Below are 17,288 nucleotides of genomic sequence, written 5' to 3'. Positions count from 1 at the left end.
TGGGTTTTCTCCGGGTGCTCCAGTTTCCTCCCACAGTCCAAACATGTGCAGGTCAGGTGAATTAGCCATGGGAAATTGCCCATAGTGTAAGGTGCATTAGTCAGAGGGAAATGGGTCTGGGTGGGTTACTCTTCGGAGGGTCGGCGTGGACTTGTTAGGCCGAAGGGCCTGTTTCCACACTGTGGGGAATCTGATCTAATTGCCTGGTACTTGTGTTGTCCAAACCTGTCTTGTTGCTGCCATTAGCTCATGAGAAACCACTAACTTTTAGAAAAGGATTTCAATCTCCCAATTATTCCCCAAACTAATCATACTACAAGGTTTCACATTTTAAACAAACTCATTTACAAGGGTAAAACAAAGCATAAATTGCTAACTTAACATAAAATGTTTAAAATTCAAATGTTAAAAACTCAAATGTTAAAAACTAAAAAAACTAACAGACTCTACATGTAAAAAAAACCCCTTCATAAACACTTTATCAAGGAAACCAATCATCTCAGCCTCAAACCATTGTCTTAGGTGTTTGTCAGAGTTATATCCTAGAAACAGTCATCTTCAGCTGTTATCTTGTGAAGTTAGAACCTGGATGATTGTGCTGTGTTCAGCACCGTTTGCAACTCATTCCAGGTCCCTATGTAGTGTTGTAAAAACGTTTCATAATTCTTGTGTTTTAGAACTTTTCGTATTAGGAATTAAATTTCAAATGTAGGATAATTGGAAACATCCGATTGTGAAACTGGTAAACAACACTAAAGCAAGTTATACTGAAACATACCTGTGATTCAAAAGAAATTTTGTTGCATTTCTGGGATGATAAAAGGACGATGGGGGGCAAATTTCTTTCGCAGAGGATGGTTCACATGTGGAATCAACTTTCTGAGGAAGTGGTAGATGTGAATACAATTACAACATTTTAAAAATATTTGGACAAGTACATGAATAAAAATGTTTAAAGGAATATGGCCAGGAGCAGGCAGGTGGGACTAGTTTAGTTTGGGAAGGATGGGTCTGTAAGTAATGACATGACGAAACTATGGTTTTAAGAGGTATATTTTGTTTTTTTTTGTGAAGGTATGTTGAGACAGAGGTGACAAGTAGTCTGTTCCAAAGTCAATAAAATAAACAGCTAGTGAGGCCATCCAGTTCTGAATGGGTGGGGACAAACTCTCAGAGAACAAAGATTGCATTTTAGTTTTCGCCTTGTGTAGCAGTTGCTGGGTGAAGTTCGATGTGGGAACTGTTAATCCTCCCTCTATTACAACTAAAAGCTGAAGCTCTCTTACCTGCAGCTGGAATTACGTGAAACAATCTATTTTACTGAATTTGCCTTTGCCAAAGATGTGTTTATAGGAATTTACTGTATTGGAACAGTTAATTAGTGATCATTAATAAATATCAGTTTCTCTGTATTTAACTATAGTACATGAGGATAAATAATACAAGAGGGACGGGTTGCACCTTAATAGATGGGGGACCAGCATTCTGGCAGGCAGGTTTGCCACTGCATCAGAGCTGCGTTTAAACTAAATAATGGGGGGAGGGGACAAACTGGAAGTTTAAGAAGGAAATTGCAGGGAAAGTTAGAACAAGAGAAGTCAAGAAAGACAACGGTATCAATGGAGCAGAAATCTCAAAAAGGGATCATGCCATAAGGTTGAGTGAAATAGGGATTGATAGGAAGGTTGAGGGCAGTAACAAATTAAAAATACTATATATGAATGCATGAAGCATTAGAAATAAGATGGATGACCTTGAGGCTCATTTGGAAATTGGCAGTTACGATGTTGTGGGGATAACGGAGACGTGGCTTCAAATGGACAGGGCCTGGGCAATGAATATTCAAGGCTATACGTGCTATCATAAGGACAGACTGACGGGCAGAGGGGGTGGGGTGGCCTTGTTGGTAAGGAATGATATTCAGTCCCTTGCACGGGGGGACCTAGAATCAGGGGATGTAGAGTCAGTATGGATAGAGCTGAGAAATACTAAGGGTAGAAAGACCCTCTTGGGAGTTATCTACAGGCCCCCAAACAGTAGTCTGGATGTCGGATGTAAGTTGAATAAGGAGCAGAAATTGGCCTGTCGCAAAGATGTTACTACAGTTGTTATGGGGGATTTCAACATGCAGGTAGACTGGGAGAATCAGGATGGTACTGGACCCCAAGAAAGGAAGTTTGTGGAGTGCCTCCGAGATAGATTCTTAGAACAGCTGGTGCTGGAGTCGACCAGGGAGAAGGCAATTCTGGATCTGGTATTGTGCCACGAACCAGAATTGATCAGGGACCTCGAAGTGAAGGAGCCATTGGGAAGTAGTGACCATAATACAATAAGCTTCAATCTGCAATTTGAGAGGGAGAGGGTACAATCGGAAGTGACAATATTTCAGTTGAATAAAGGGAACTATGGAGCTATGAGGGAGGAGCTGGCCAAAGTTCAATGGTGCAATACCTTAGCAGGGATGACAGTGGAGGAACAATGGCAGATATTTCTGTGTATAATGCAGAAGATGCAGGATCAGTTCATTCCATAAAGGAAGAAAGATCCTAGGAGGAGGCATGGGTGGCCGTGGCTGACGAGGGAAGTTAAGGACTATATAAAGTCAAAAGAGAAAAAGTATAACATAGCAAAGATAAGTGGGAAATTGGAGGACTGGGAAGCTTTTAGCAAACAACAGAGGATTACTAAGATGGAAATACGCAGAGAAAAAATGAGGTACGAAGGTAAACTGGCCAAAAATATAAAGGAGGATAGTAAAAGTTTTTTCAGGTGTGTGAAAGGCAAAAAAATGGTTAAGTCTAAAATTGGGCCCTTGAAGACAGAAACGGGTGAATGGCGGGCTATCTTACACTGAAAGACTGAAGCGACTGGGCTTGTATACCCTTGAGTTTAGAAGACTGAGAGGGGATCTGATTGAGACGTATAAGATTATTAAAGGTTTGGACATTCTGGAAGCAGGAACAAAGAAATGGCAGAAGAATTGAATTGGTACTTCAGATCTGTGTTCACTGGGGAAGACACAAGCAATCTCCCTGAGGTAATAGTGGCTAAAGGACCTGAACTGAAGGGAATTTATATTTGCCAGGAATTGGTGTTGGAGAGACTGTTAGGTCTGAAGGTTGATAAGTCCCCAGGGCCTGATGGTTTGCATCCCAGGGTACTCAAGGAGGTGGCTCGAGAAATCGTGGATGCGTTGATGATTATTTTCCAGAGTTTGATAGATTCGGGATCAGTTCCTGTGGATTGGAGGGTGGCTAATGTTGTACCACTTTTTAAGGAAGGAGGGAGAGAGAAAGCAGGAAATTATAGACCAGTTAGTCTGACCTCAGTGGTGGGAAAGATGCTGGAGTCTATTATAAAGGATGAAATTACGACACATCTGGATAGCAGTTACAGGATAGGTCAGAGTCAGCATGGATTTATGAAGGGGAAATCATGCTTGACTAATCTTCTGGAACTTTTTGAGGATGTAACTCTGAAGATGGACAAGGAAGATTCAGTGGATGTTGTGTACCTGGACTTTCAGAAAGCCTTTGATAAAGTCCCACACAGGAGGTTAGTGAGCAAAATTAGGGCGCATGGTATTGGGGGCAAAATACTGACTTGGATTGAAAATTGATTGGCTGACAGGAAACAAAGAGTAGTGATAAATGGCTCCATTTCAGAATGACAGGCGGTGACCAGTGGGGTACCGCAGGGATCAGTGCTGGGACCGCAGCTTTTTACAATATACATTACCGATATAGATGATGGTATTAAAAGTAATATTAGCAAATTTGCTGATGATACAAAGCTGGGTGGCAGGGTGAAATGTGAGGGGGATGTTAGGAGATTACAGGGTGACCTGGACAAGTTAGGTGAGTGCACAGATGCATGGCAGATGCAGTTTAATGTGGATAAATGTGTGGTTATCCACTTTAGTGGCAAGAACAGGAAGGCAGATTACTACCTAAATGGAGTCAAGTTAGGTAAAGGGGCAGTACAACGAGGTCTAGGTATTCTTGTACACCAGTCAATGAAGGTAAGCATGCAGGTACAGCAGGTAGTGAAGAAGGCTAATAGCATGCTGGCCTTCATAACAAGAGGGATTGGGTATAGAAGCAAAGAGGTTCTTCTGCAGCTGTACAGGGCCCTGGTGAGACCACACCTGGAGTACTGTGTGCAGTTTTGGTCTCCAAATTTGAGGAAAGACATTCTGGCTATTGAGGGAGTGCAGCGTAGGTTCACGAGGTCAATTCCTGGAATGGTGAGACTACCTTACGCTGAAAGACTGGAGCGACTGGGCTTGTATACCCTTGAGTTTAGAAGACTGAGAGGGGATCTGATTGAGACATATAAGATTATGAAAGGATTGGACATTCTGGAGACAGGAAACATGTTTCTGCTGATGGGTGAGTGCCGAACCAGAGGACACAGCTTAAAAATACGGGGTAGACCATTTAGGACAGAGATGAGGAGAAACTTCTTCACCCAGAGAGTGGTGGCTGTGTGGAATGCTCTGCCACAGAGGGCAGTGGAGGCCCACTCTCTGGATTCATTTAAGAAAGAGTTGGATAGAGCTCTCAAGGATAGTGGAATCAAGGATTATGGAGATAAGGCAGGAACAGGATACTGATTAAGGATGATCAGCCATGATCATATTGAATGGTGGTGCAGGCTCGAAGGGCAGAATGGCCTACTCCTGCACCTATTGTCTATTGAGTAAAGCGTGTTTTGTTTCAAGTGTGGTTAATTTGACCAATCAAATTGTATCCAGAACATAACACCTTACACTCACCTTTAAAATAAGAGAAAGGTGAGGTCTAGACTATCTTCTGAACATATTTTAAAGGGGTTTGGTCTGATCCATAACAAACTGGAAGCTCATACAGAATCAAAATCTCTAATTCCAGGTTAGGTTTCGGATTACTGTTGGTGTCCTCTTTTTAAGTGTTAAATTCAGTTGATTTAACCAGCATGTGGCTTGTCTAGTATTGGCTCTTTCACTCACTAAGAGTTTCCTGGGGGTGGAAGAAGTCACATTGGCAGTTTTACAGAAAGCGAGCAAGGTAAAGCTTTTGGAATGGGCAGACATGCTGGAGTTGGGGGGTACCTATATCCGTGTGAAAAAGGGAGGTAATTGCTGCAATAACTCAACATTTACAATTACTGGAAATGCCATCAGAACCTTTGGAAATGGCTAAAATTAAATAGCAATACAGGGCTTGAACATGAAAGGGAAAGAAACAGCTTGAATTACAATTAAAAGCAGAGAGAGATTGTGTAATGCAGTGGGGTCACCTGTAATGTGACATGAACCCAAGGTCCCGGTTGAGGCCCTCCCCATGGGTACTGAACTTGACTATCAGCCTCTGCTCGGCCACTTTGCGTTGTTGCCTGTCCTGAACTCTGCCATGGAGGATGGTCACACAAAGGTCTAAGGTCAAATGTCCCGTAACAGAGGCTATGGCAATGGATGAACGGACACTGCACAACAAACATCAAGCAGGAGTGTTCCCTCCCAGTCGGACAACACTTCAGTGGTCCGGGACATTTGACCTCGGACCTTCAGGTGACCATCTTCAAAGGCAGACTTTGAGACAAGCAACAGCGAAAAGTGGCCGAATAGAGGCTGACAGCCAATTTTGGTCCACATGGGGATGGTCTCAACCGGGACCTTGGGTTCATGTCACACTACAGGTGACCCCACTATACACACACTCTCTCTCTCACAGACTTATACCCCTTTACACTCACACACAAACACACTCTCTCTCTCACAGACTTATACCCCTTTACACTCACACTCACACTCACACACATACACACACTCTTCTACAGACACTCATACCCCCCGCACACACCACCCACATGCACACACACAAATATAAGTTTGTGGGGTGAATTTGTACTTTCACAATTACATTTTATTTTTCTCAAAAACTGCATGAATCCATGTAAGATTCCTAAGCTCCTTTTTTAGAAATAGAACTGGAAACTTTTGCTGTAAATTCTGTCTTACGATCTTATTCTCCACAACCACCTGATGAAGGAGCAGTGCTCTGAAAGCTAGTGCTTCCAAATAAACCTGTTGGACTATAACCTGGTGTTGTGTGATTTTTAACCTGATGTGGGGTTAGTTGAGAAAAAAAGTGCCAGTTCTCTTTAAAGAATTTCTTTTTGTGGTAAAGTTTACTCATGTTTGTCAGGAAGAGTGGTTAAGAAATTAAAATTTTAAGAGATACTGGTGAGAAATGAGGAGATATCTAATTCAGAAGGACTATTGCCAGAAGAAGTGGTAATATGTGGAATATGATTAGATTAGATTCCCTACAGTGTGGAAACAGGCCCTTCAGCCCAACCAGTCCACACCAACCCTCCGAAGGGTAACCCACCCAGACTCATTTCCCTCTGACTAATGCACCTAACCTGAAGGCCCGAGGTCAAATGTCCCGGACCACTGAAGTATTGTCCGGCTGGGAGGGAACTATGGACAATTTAGCATGGCCAATTCACCTGACCTGTGGGAGGAAACCGGAGCACCCGGAGGAAACCCACGCAGACACGGGGAGAATGTGCAAACTCCACACAGACAGTCACCTGAGGGTGGGATCGAACCTGGGATCCTGGTGCTGTGAGGCTGCAGTGCTAACCACTGAGTCACCCCAGAATTGATGTTTTGAGCATAAGCCCTTTGTTAGAAATGGGGGCAGGGAGCGGCAAGTGGGCTGAGAGATATTTGGGGGAGAGGGAAGTAGCTGGGAATGCGATAGGTAAATGAAGGTGGGAGGGTGATGGTGATAGAATCATAGACTCATCATAGAACGCATAGTGTGAAAACAGGCCCTTTGGCCCAACAAGTCACCAATATATGGTGAAGAAAGCAGTGTTCTATTATATAAAGCGAGTTTGCAGAGTCTGGTGAAAAGTGGTGAAGTGGTCATAGGAATAATAAAGAAATTTGCGGTTCCGGAAATACAATTTATCCTTGATAATGAAATAGCTGGATCACAGGTGGGAGTGATACCTATAACTACGGTTGTAACGCCAGCGGACAATTAGGTGAGATGTTACAGGGAGTTACTGGGATTTACTGGGATATACTGGGATTTATCCTGACTGTGTGGTAACAAGGTCAAAAAACCACATGCTGAATCAGGAGAAATCAAGGAGTAAGGTAAAGAAGTTGAAGTTCAATTATTAGGATTATGTTTGATCAAATGGTTGAGTAAAACTTCAGATATGTAGATAGCTTCAGATATGTAGATAATTGGGATGCCTTCTGGGGAAGGTGGGACCTGTACAAGAAGGACGGGTTGCATCTGAACTGGAAGGGGACCAATGTCCTGGGTGGAAGGTTTGCTCGAGTAGTTCGAGAGGGTTAAACTAGTATGGCAGGGGGGTGGGAACCTGAGCTATATACCAGAGGTGAGAGTTGATGCAGATGAGGCAATAGCAAGAGGTAGACCAGCTAGTGGAAAGGATTTTCCTGGAAGGAACCAAGGGATCGGTTAAAGTGTGTTTACTTTAACGCAAGGAGCATCAGGAATAAAAGTGATGAACTTAGAGCATGGATCAGTACCTGGTGTTATGATGTTGTGGCCATAACAAAGACATGGGTTTCTCAGGGGCAGGAATGGTTGCTGGATGTCCCAGGGTTTAGAGCATTTAAAAAGAATAGGGAGGGGGTGTAGCACTACTAATCAGAGAGGGTATCACAGCTACAGAAGCCTCCATTGTCGAGGAAGACCTGCCTACCGAGTCAGTATGGGTGGAAATTAGGAACAGCAAGGGATCAGTCACCTCGTTAGGGGTTTACTACAGGCCCCCCAATAGCAGCAGGGAGATGGAAGAAAGCATAGGTCGGCAGATTTTGGAAAAGTGTGGACGCAGTAGGGTTGTTGTAATGGGAGACTTTAACTTTCCCAATATTGATTGGAACCTCCTTCGAGCAGATGGTTTGGAAGGATCTGTTTTTGTAAGGTGTGTTCAGGAGGGTTTCCTAACTGAGTACGTTGACAGGCCGATGAGGGGAGAGGCCATTCTAGACTTGGTATTCGGAAACGAGCCAGGGCAGCTATCAGATCTTGTGGTGGGAGAGCATTTTGGTGATAGTGACCACAACTGCCTTACATTCTACATAGCTATGGAGAAGGAGAGGATTAGGCAAAATGGGAGGATATTTAATTGGGGAAGAGGAAACTATGATGTGATTAGACATGAGTTAGGAAGCATGGATTGGGAGCAATTGCTCCATGGTAAAGGCACTATAGACATGTGGAGACTGTTTAAGGAACAGTTGTTGCAAGTGATGAATAAATATGTCCCTCTGAGACAGGCAAGAAGTGGTAAGATAAAGGAGCCTTGGATGACGAGAGCGGTGGAGCTTCTCGTCAAAAGGAAAAAGGTAGCTTACATAAGGTGGAGGAAGCTAGGGTCAAGCTCAGCTCTCGAGGATTACAGGCAGGCGAGGAAGGAGCTCAAAAATGGTCTGAGGAGAGCCAGGAGGGGGCACGAGAAAGGCTTGGCAGAACGGATTAGGGAGAACACAAAGGCATTTTACACTTTGTAAACGAACTTTGTAGTGAATGAAACCTTTGAAGAGCAGGTGAGCATGCTGGAATGGATAGAGATAGAGGAAGCTGGTGTGCTGAAAATTTTGTCAAACATAAGATTGACAAGTCACCAGGCCCAGACCAGATTTGTCCTCGGCTGCTTTGGGAAACGGGAAATGCGATTGCTTCGCCACTTGTGAAGATCTTTGCATCCTCGCTCTCCACTGGAGTCGTACCTGAGGACTGGAGAGAGGCAAATGTAATTCCTCTCTTCAAGAAAGGAAATAGGGAAATCCCCGGCAATTACAGACCAGTCAGTCTCACGTCTGTCGTCTGCAAGGTGTAAGAAAGGATTCTGAGGGATAGGATTTATGACCATCTGGAAGAGCATGGCTTGATTAAATGCAGTCAACACGGCTTTGTGAGGGACAGGTCATGCCTCACAAACCTTATCGAGTTCTTTGAGGATGTTACTAGAAAAGTTGATGAGGGTCGAGCTGTGGATGTGGTACATATGGACTTCAGCAAGGCATTTGATAAGGTTCCCCATGGTAGGCTCATTCAGAAGGTCAGGAGGAATGGGATACAGGGGAACTTAGCTGTCTGGATACAGAATTGGCTGGCCTACAGAAGACAGCGAGTGGTAGTAGAAGGAAAATATTCTGCCTGGAAGTCAGTGGTGAGTGGTGTTCCACAGGGCTCTGTCCTTGGGCCTCTACTGTTTGTAATTTTTATTAATGACTTGGATGAGGGGATTAAAGGATGGGTCAGCAAGTTTGCAGACGACACAAAGGTTGGAGGTGTCGTTGACAGTATAGAGGGCTGTTGTAGGCTGCAGCAGGACATTGACAGGATGCAGAGATGGGCTGAGAGGTGGCAGATGGAGTTCAACCTGGATAAATGCGAGGTGATGCATTTTGGAATGTCGAATTTGAAAGCTGAGTCCAGGATTAAGGATAGGATTCTTGGCAGTGTGGAGGAACAGAGGGTGTGCAGGTACATAGATCCCTTAAAATGGCCACCCAAGTGGACAGGGTTGTTAAGAAAGCATATGGTGTTTTGGCTTTCATTAACAGAGGGATTGAGTTTAAGAGTCGTGAGATCTTGTTGCAGCTCTATAAAACTTTGGTTATACCGCACTTGGAATACTGCGTCCAGTTCTGGTCGCCCTATTATAAGAAAGATGTGGATGTTTTGGAGAGGGTTCAGAGGAGGTTTACCAGGATGCTGCCTGGACTGGAGGGCTTATCTTATGAAGAGAGGTTGACTGAGCTCGGACTTTTTTCATTGGAGAAAAGGAGGAGGAGAGGGGACCTAATTGAGGTATACAAGATAATGAGAGGCACAGATAGAGTCGATAGCCAGATACTATTTCCCAGGGCAGAAATGACTAACACGAGGGGTCATAGTTTTAAGCTGGTTGGAGGAAAGTATAGAGGGGATGTCAGAGGCGGGCTCTTTACACAGAGAGTTGTGAGAGCATGGAATGCGTTGCCAGCAGCAGTTGTGGAAGCAAGATCATTGGGGACATTTAAGAGACTGCTGGACTTGCATATGGTCCTGAAGAAGGGCTCATGCCCGAAACGTCAATTCTCCTGTTCCTTGGATGCTGCCTGACCTGCTGCGCTTTTCCAGCAACACATTTTCAGCTCTGATCTCCAGTATCTGCAGACCTCACTTTCTCCATGCATATGGTCACAGATATTTGAGGGTGCATACATGACAATAGACAATAGGTCCAGGAGTAGGCCATTGTGCCCTTCGAGCCTGCACCACCATTCAATATGATCATGGCTGATCATTCCTAATCAGTATCCTGTTCCTGCCTTATCACCATAACCCTTCATTCCACTATCCTTGAGAGCTCTATCCAACTCTTTCTTAAATGAATCCAGAGACTGGGCCTCCACTGCCCTCTGGGGCAGAGCATTCCACACAGCCACCACTCTCTGGGTGAAGAAGTTTCTCCTCATCTCTGTCCTAAATGGTCTACCCCGTATTTTTAAGCTGTGTCCTCTGGTTCGGCACTCACCCATCAGCGGAAACATGTTTCCTGCCTCCAGAGTGTCCAATCCTTTAATAATCTTATATGTCTCAATCAGATCCCCTCTCAGTCTTCTAAACTCAAGGGTATACAAGCCCAGTCACTCCAGTCTTTCAGTGTAAGGTAATCCCGCCATTCCAGGAATTGACCTCGTGAACCTACGCTGCACTCCCTCAATAGCCAGAATGTCTTTCCTCAGATTTGGAGACCAGAACTGCACACAGTACTCCAGGTGTGGTCTCACCAGGGCCCTGTACAGCTGCAGAAGCACCTCTTTGCTTCTATACTCAATTCCTCTTGTTATGAAGGCCAGCATGCTATTAGCCTTCTTCATTACCTGCTGTACCTGCATGCTTACCTTCATTGACTGGTGTACAAGAACACCCAGATCTCTCTGTACTGCCCCTTTACCTAAATTGATTCCATTGAGGTAGTAATCTGCCTTCCTGTTCTTGCCACCAAAGTGAATAACCACATATTTATCCACATTAAACTGCATCTGCCATGCATCTGTCCACTCACCTAACTTGTCCAGGTCACCCTGTAATCTCCTAACATCCTCATCACATTTCACCCTGCCACCCAGCTTAGTATCATCAGAAAATATGCTAATGTTATTGCTAATACCATCTTCTATATCATTACTATATATTGTAAGAAGCTGCGGTCCCAGCACTGATCCCTGCGGTACCCCACTGGTCACTGCCTGCCATTCCGAAATGGAGGCGTTTATCACTACTCTTTGTTTCCTATCAGCCAACCAACTTTCAATCCAAGTTAGTACTTTGCCCCCAATACCATGCGCCCTAATTTTGCTCACTAACCTCCTGTGTGGGACTTTATCAAAAGCTTTCTGAAAGTCCAGGTATACTACATCTACTGGATCTCCCTCATCTATCTTCAGAGTTACATCCTCAAAAAATTCCAGAAGATTAGTCAAGCATGATTTCCCCTTCATAAATCCATGCTGACTCTGACCTATCCTGTTACTACTATCCAGATGTATCGTAATTTCATCCTTTATAATAGACTCCAGCATCTTTCCCACCACTGAGGTCAGACTAACTGGTCTATAATTTCCTGTTTTCTCTCTTCCACCTTTCTTAAAAAGTGGTACAACATTAGCCACCCTCCAATCCACAGGAACTGATCCCGAATCTATCGAACTCAGGAAAATAATCACCAACGCATCCATGATTTCTCGAGCCACCTCCTTCAGTGCCCTGGGATGCAAACCATCAGGCCCCGGGGACTTATCAACCTTCAGACCTAACAGTCTCTCCAACACCAATTCCTGGCAAATATAAATTCTCCTAAGTTCAGGTCCTTCAGCCACTGTTACCTCAGGGAGATTGCTTGTGTCTTCCCCAGTGAACACAGATCTGAAGTACCCATTCAATTCTTCTGCCATTTCTTTGTTCCCTGTAATATATTCCCCTGTTTCTGTCTTCAAGGGCCCAATTTTAGTCTTCGCCATTTTTTTGCCTTTCACATACCTAAAATAGCTTTTACTATCCTCCATTATATTTTTGGCCAGTTTACCTTCTTACCTCATTTTTTCTCTGCATATTTCCTTCTTAGTAATCCTCTGTTGTTCTTTAAAAGCTTCCCAGTCCTCCGTTTTCCCACTTATCTTTGCTATGTTATACTTTTTCTCTTTTAACTTTACATGTTTCTTAACTTCCCTCATCAGCCACGGCCGCCCATGCCACCTCCTGGGATCTTTCTTCCTTTTAGGAATGAACTGATCCTGCATCTTCTGCATTATACACAGAAATATCCGCCATTGTTCCTCCACTGTCATCCCTGCTAAGGTATTGCACCATTGAACTTTGGCCAGCTCCTCCCTCATAGCTACATAGTTCCCTTTATTCAACTGAAATATTGTCACTTCCGATTGTACCCTCTCCCTCTCAAATTGCAGATTGAAGCTTATTGTATTATGGTCACTACTTCCCAATGGCTCCTTCACTTCGAGGTCCCTGATCAATTCTGGTTCGTGGCTCAATACCAGATCCAGAATTGCCTTCTCCCTGGTCGGCTCCAGCACCAGCCGTTCTAAGAATCCATCTCGGAGGCACTCCACAAAGTCTCTTTCTTGAGGTCCAATACCGTCCTGATTCTCCCAGTCTACCTGCATGTTAAAATCCCCCATAACAACTGTAGTAACATCTTTGCGACAGGCCAATTTCAGCTCCTGATTCAACTTACACCCTACATCCAGACTACTGTTTGGGGGCCTGTAGATGACTCCCAAGAGGGACATTTTACCCTTAGTATTTCTCAGCTCTATCCATACTGACTCTACATCCCCTGATTCTAGATCCCCCCGCGCAAGGGACTGAATATCATCCCTTACCAACAAGGCCACCCCACCCCCTCTGCCCGTCAGTCTGTCCTTACGATAGCACGTATAGCCTTGAGTATTCATTTCCCAGGCCCTGTCCACTTGATGCCACGTCTCAGTTATCCCCACAATATCGTATCTGCCAATTTCCAAAAGAGCCTTAAGGTCATCCATCTTATTTCTAATGCTTCGTGCATTCATGTATAGTATTTTTAATTGTTACTGAGGATCAACGGTCGGCACAACATCATGGGCCGAAGGGCCTGTTCTGTGCTGTACTGTTCTATGTTCTATGTTCTAAAACCAAAACAGGTGGAGGGACAAAGTGAATGTTTTTAGTTCAGAGAAATTAGCTACATTACAATAGAAAGATGAAAAACTAAAGCAGAAAACATACACTGAAAAAAAACTGAGTGTATCCCAGAGTATTTCTATCTTAAAAATGATATCTTGATGAGGAAATGGAGACTGTCATGTATTCAGGTGGATGAGAAATGGGTAGAAGTTCATCGAATTGTATTACCGGTGGGTTGTAGGAAGGAGGTGTTACAGCTAGAGCATGAATTACCAGGCATTTGGGAGTGAGGAAAACTCAAGCAAAGATATTTTTACTGGAATGCATAATGATGTGGTTAAGTTTTGGCCAGACATGTCATATGCATCACGTGATTTGAAAACTGCAGGCAGTGATAAAACAAGCTCCTTAATACCCACTCGTGCATTTGAAGCACCTTTTACAAGGGGTTTAATTAATTGCGTATGACCCTTACCGAAAACAAAAAGTGGGAATCAGTATTTATTGACCATAATGGAACAGTCTATTAGATTTCCAGGTAACAATCCATTTTGTAGTATCACTGCTAAAACGATTGTAGAAGAGTTACTCAAATTTTTTATTAGATGTAGACTATCCACAGAATTACAATTGGATCAAGTGTCAAATTTTACATCAAGTTTATTCAAAGAAGTTATTGAAAGCGTAGGAATAAAACAATTTAATCCACTGTCCCATCCAGAATCGCAGGGAGAATTAGAACAGTGACATCAAACTTTAAAGACCGCGTTGAGGGTTTATGGCCAGAGGATTAGGATAAAGAAATTCCATTTGTACTTTTTGAAATTAGGAATGCATGAGTATGTTCTGGGATCCAGTGGTCAGAGGTTGCGAGCAGGCACGGCCTGACACTGTTCCAGGATCTGGTTGTGGCACCAGTAGTTATAGAATCGGAGGCGATAGCATCAGCAGGAGCAGATCAGAGGTGGGGGTGTCAGTGGAGCAGATCAGAGGTGGGGGTGTTAGTGGAGCAGATCAGAGGTGGGGGTGTCAGTGGAGCAGATCAGAGTTGGGGGTGTCAGTGGAGCAGATCAGAGATGGGGGTGTCAGTGGAGCAGATCAGAGGTGGGGGTGTCAGTGGAGCAGATCAGAGTTGGGGGTGTCAGTGGAGCAGATCAGAGATGGGGGTGTCAGTGGAGCAGATCAGAGGTGGGGGTGTCAGTGGAGGAGATCAGAGGTGGGGGTGTCAGTGGAGCAGATCAGAGTTGGGGGTGTCAGTGGAGTAGATCAGAGATGAGGGTGTCAGTGAATCAGATCAGAGGTGGGGGTGTCAGTGGAGCAGATCAGAGATGGGGGTGTCAGTGGAGCAGATCAGAGGTGGGGGTGTCAGTGGAGCAGATCAGAGGTGGGGGTGTCAGTGCAGCAGATCAGAGGTGGGGGTGTCAGTGGAGCAGATCAGAGATGGGGGTGTCAGTGGAGCAGATCAGAGATGGGGGTGTCAGTGGAGCAGATCAGAGGTGGGGGTGTCAGTGGAGGAGATCAGAGGTGGGGGTGTCAGTGGAGCAGATCAGAGGTGGGGGTGTCAGTGGAGTAGATCAGAGATGGGGGTGTCAGTGGAGCAGATCAGAGATGGGGTGTCAGTGGAGCAGATCAGTGATGGGGGTGTCAGTGGAGCAGATCAGAGATGGGGGCGTCAGTGGACTAACACTCAGCTTCTCCTGAGATTCCAGGTTGTGGCTTGGCCTGGGGGACTGCATGGATATAAGACTTAAATAAGTCTTTAATATCTGAAATTTTGCATTCTTTTTGGCTTTGTTTCTTTTATTTCTGCTGTAGTTTTTAATTCCGGTTTTGTAATCGAGTGTGTAACCAAGATGGCACTGGTTGTGTCAGTGGAAGTGAGCTGGAGATGAAGAGTCCATGGCCTATAGCCTATGACAGACGCTGAACAAGAAGGTCTGTAAAGTTGAATGCTTTCTTTATTTCTTCATTTTTCTGCCTTTATATTCTATATTTTGATTATTTTGTAACAAGGTACATGATAATAAATAAATCAAATCAAATTTTTTAAAAAATCAACAAGTCTATAAAACATAGGAACAAGATGAGTGGGCCATTCGGCCCCTTAAGCTTGCCCTGCTATTCAAAAGGATCATAGCTGATCTGATATTCCTCCTGTCCACTTTCTTGTCTTTTCCCAAAAAACTTTGGTTCTTCGACTGATTGAGAAACTTTTTACCTCAGCCTTAAATATATATGAGACTCTGCCACCCACAGCAAGGAGTTCCAAAGACTCTCAACCTTCTGACAGAACAAATTTCTCCTCATCTCAGTCCTAAATGGCCGAGCCAATATTCTTAGTCTGTGTTCCCTGGTTCTGAATTCCCTGGTCATTGGGAATACACTTCCCAGGTTTACCCTGTCTAGTCCTGTTTGAATTTTATCGGTTTCGGTGAGGTAACCCAGCATTCACTTAAGCTCCAGTGAATATACTCATCTGATTCAGTCTCTCTTCAGATATTAATCCTGCCATCCCAGGAATCAGTCCGGTAAACCTTTACTGCACTCCATCCACAACCATAACATCCTTCCTCAGATAAGGAGAACAAAACTTCACACAGTACTGCAGGTATGGCCTCTGTTTCACTAAGGCCCTGTTCCATTGTAGTAAGATATGCCTGTTTCTGTACTCGAATCCTCATGTCAAGGACAACATACTATTTGTCTTCTTCACTGCCTGTTGCACCTGCATGCTCACTTTCAGCGACTGGTGTGCCTCCCCTTTTCCCAATCTACTGCCTTTCAGATAATAATCTGCCTCCCTGTTTTTGCCATCAAAGTGGATAACCTCACCTTTGTCCACATTATCCTGCATCTGCCATGCATTAGGCCAACCCCCCCCCCCCCCCCCCCCACCAGCCTGTCCAACTCACACTGCAACATCTCAGCATCCTCCTCACAGCTCACCCTCCCATCCAGCTTTGTATCATCTGCAAAGTTTAGGATATTACATTTAGTTCCTCATCAAAATCACATATTATATGTATGTGTATATATATATATTTAGCACTGATCCCTGCAGCATCCCACCAGACACCGGCTGCCACTCAGAAAATGGCCCACTTATTCCTGCTCTTTGTTTCAGTTCACTAGCCCCAGTCTCATGTACTTTAATTTTACACACTAATCTCTTCTGTGAGACCCGTTGTGGTAAGTAGGTAAGTGCTGCATTTTGCTTGTTGTATTCTTTAGACCCAGTTTTTTTTTTATAAAAGGTTACTTTCAGAGGGATGGCAGTGAAGGCAGTGCAATGTTCCTCTTGCAACATGTTTGAGGTGAGGGATGCCATGGACGTCCCTGCTGATTACACTTGCAGGAAGTGCACCCATCTCCAGCTCCTCCAAGACCGTGTTAGGGAACTGGAGCTGGGGTTGGATGAACTTAGGATCATTCGGGAGGCAGAGGGGGTCATAGATCGGAGCTTTAGGGAAGTAGTCACTCCAAAGATTGCAGATAGATGGGTGACAGTGAGGGGGACTGGGAGGAAGCAGCCAGTGCAGGGACCCCCTGCGGCCGTTCCCCTCAAGAACAAGTATACCATTTTGGATACTTGTGGGGGGGATGACTTACCAGGGGTAAGCAATGGGGTTCAGGCCTCTGGCACGGAGCCTGTCCCCGTTACTCAGAAGGGAAGGGTGAAGAAGAGCAGAGCAATAGTTATTGGGGACTCGATAGTTCGGGGCACAGATAGGCGGTTTTGTGGGAACGAGAGAGACTCACGTTTGGTATGTTGCCTCCCAGGTGCAAGGGTACGTGATGTCTCTGATCATGTTTTCCGGGTCCTTAAGGGGGAGGGGGAGCAGCCCGAAGTCGTGGTCCACATTGGCACCAACGACATAGGTAGGAGGAGCGCTGAGGATGTTAGGCAGGCTTTCAGGGAGCTAGGTTGGAAGCTCAGAGTTAGAACAAACAGAGTTGTTGTCTCTGGTTTGTTACCCGTGCCACGTGATAGAGAGTTGAGGAATAGGGAGAGAGAACAGTTAAATGCAAGGCTACAGGGATGGTGCAGGAGGGAGGGATTCCGGTTTT

The sequence above is a fragment of the Chiloscyllium plagiosum genome, unplaced genomic scaffold (genome assembly GCF_037043375.1).
Source record: "Chiloscyllium plagiosum isolate Xiang-an unplaced genomic scaffold, Cpla_swu_hap1 HiC_scaffold_10, whole genome shotgun sequence".
Lineage (NCBI taxonomy): Eukaryota > Metazoa > Chordata > Chondrichthyes > Orectolobiformes > Hemiscylliidae > Chiloscyllium > Chiloscyllium plagiosum.
Note: the sequence above shows the minus strand (reverse complement) of the source record.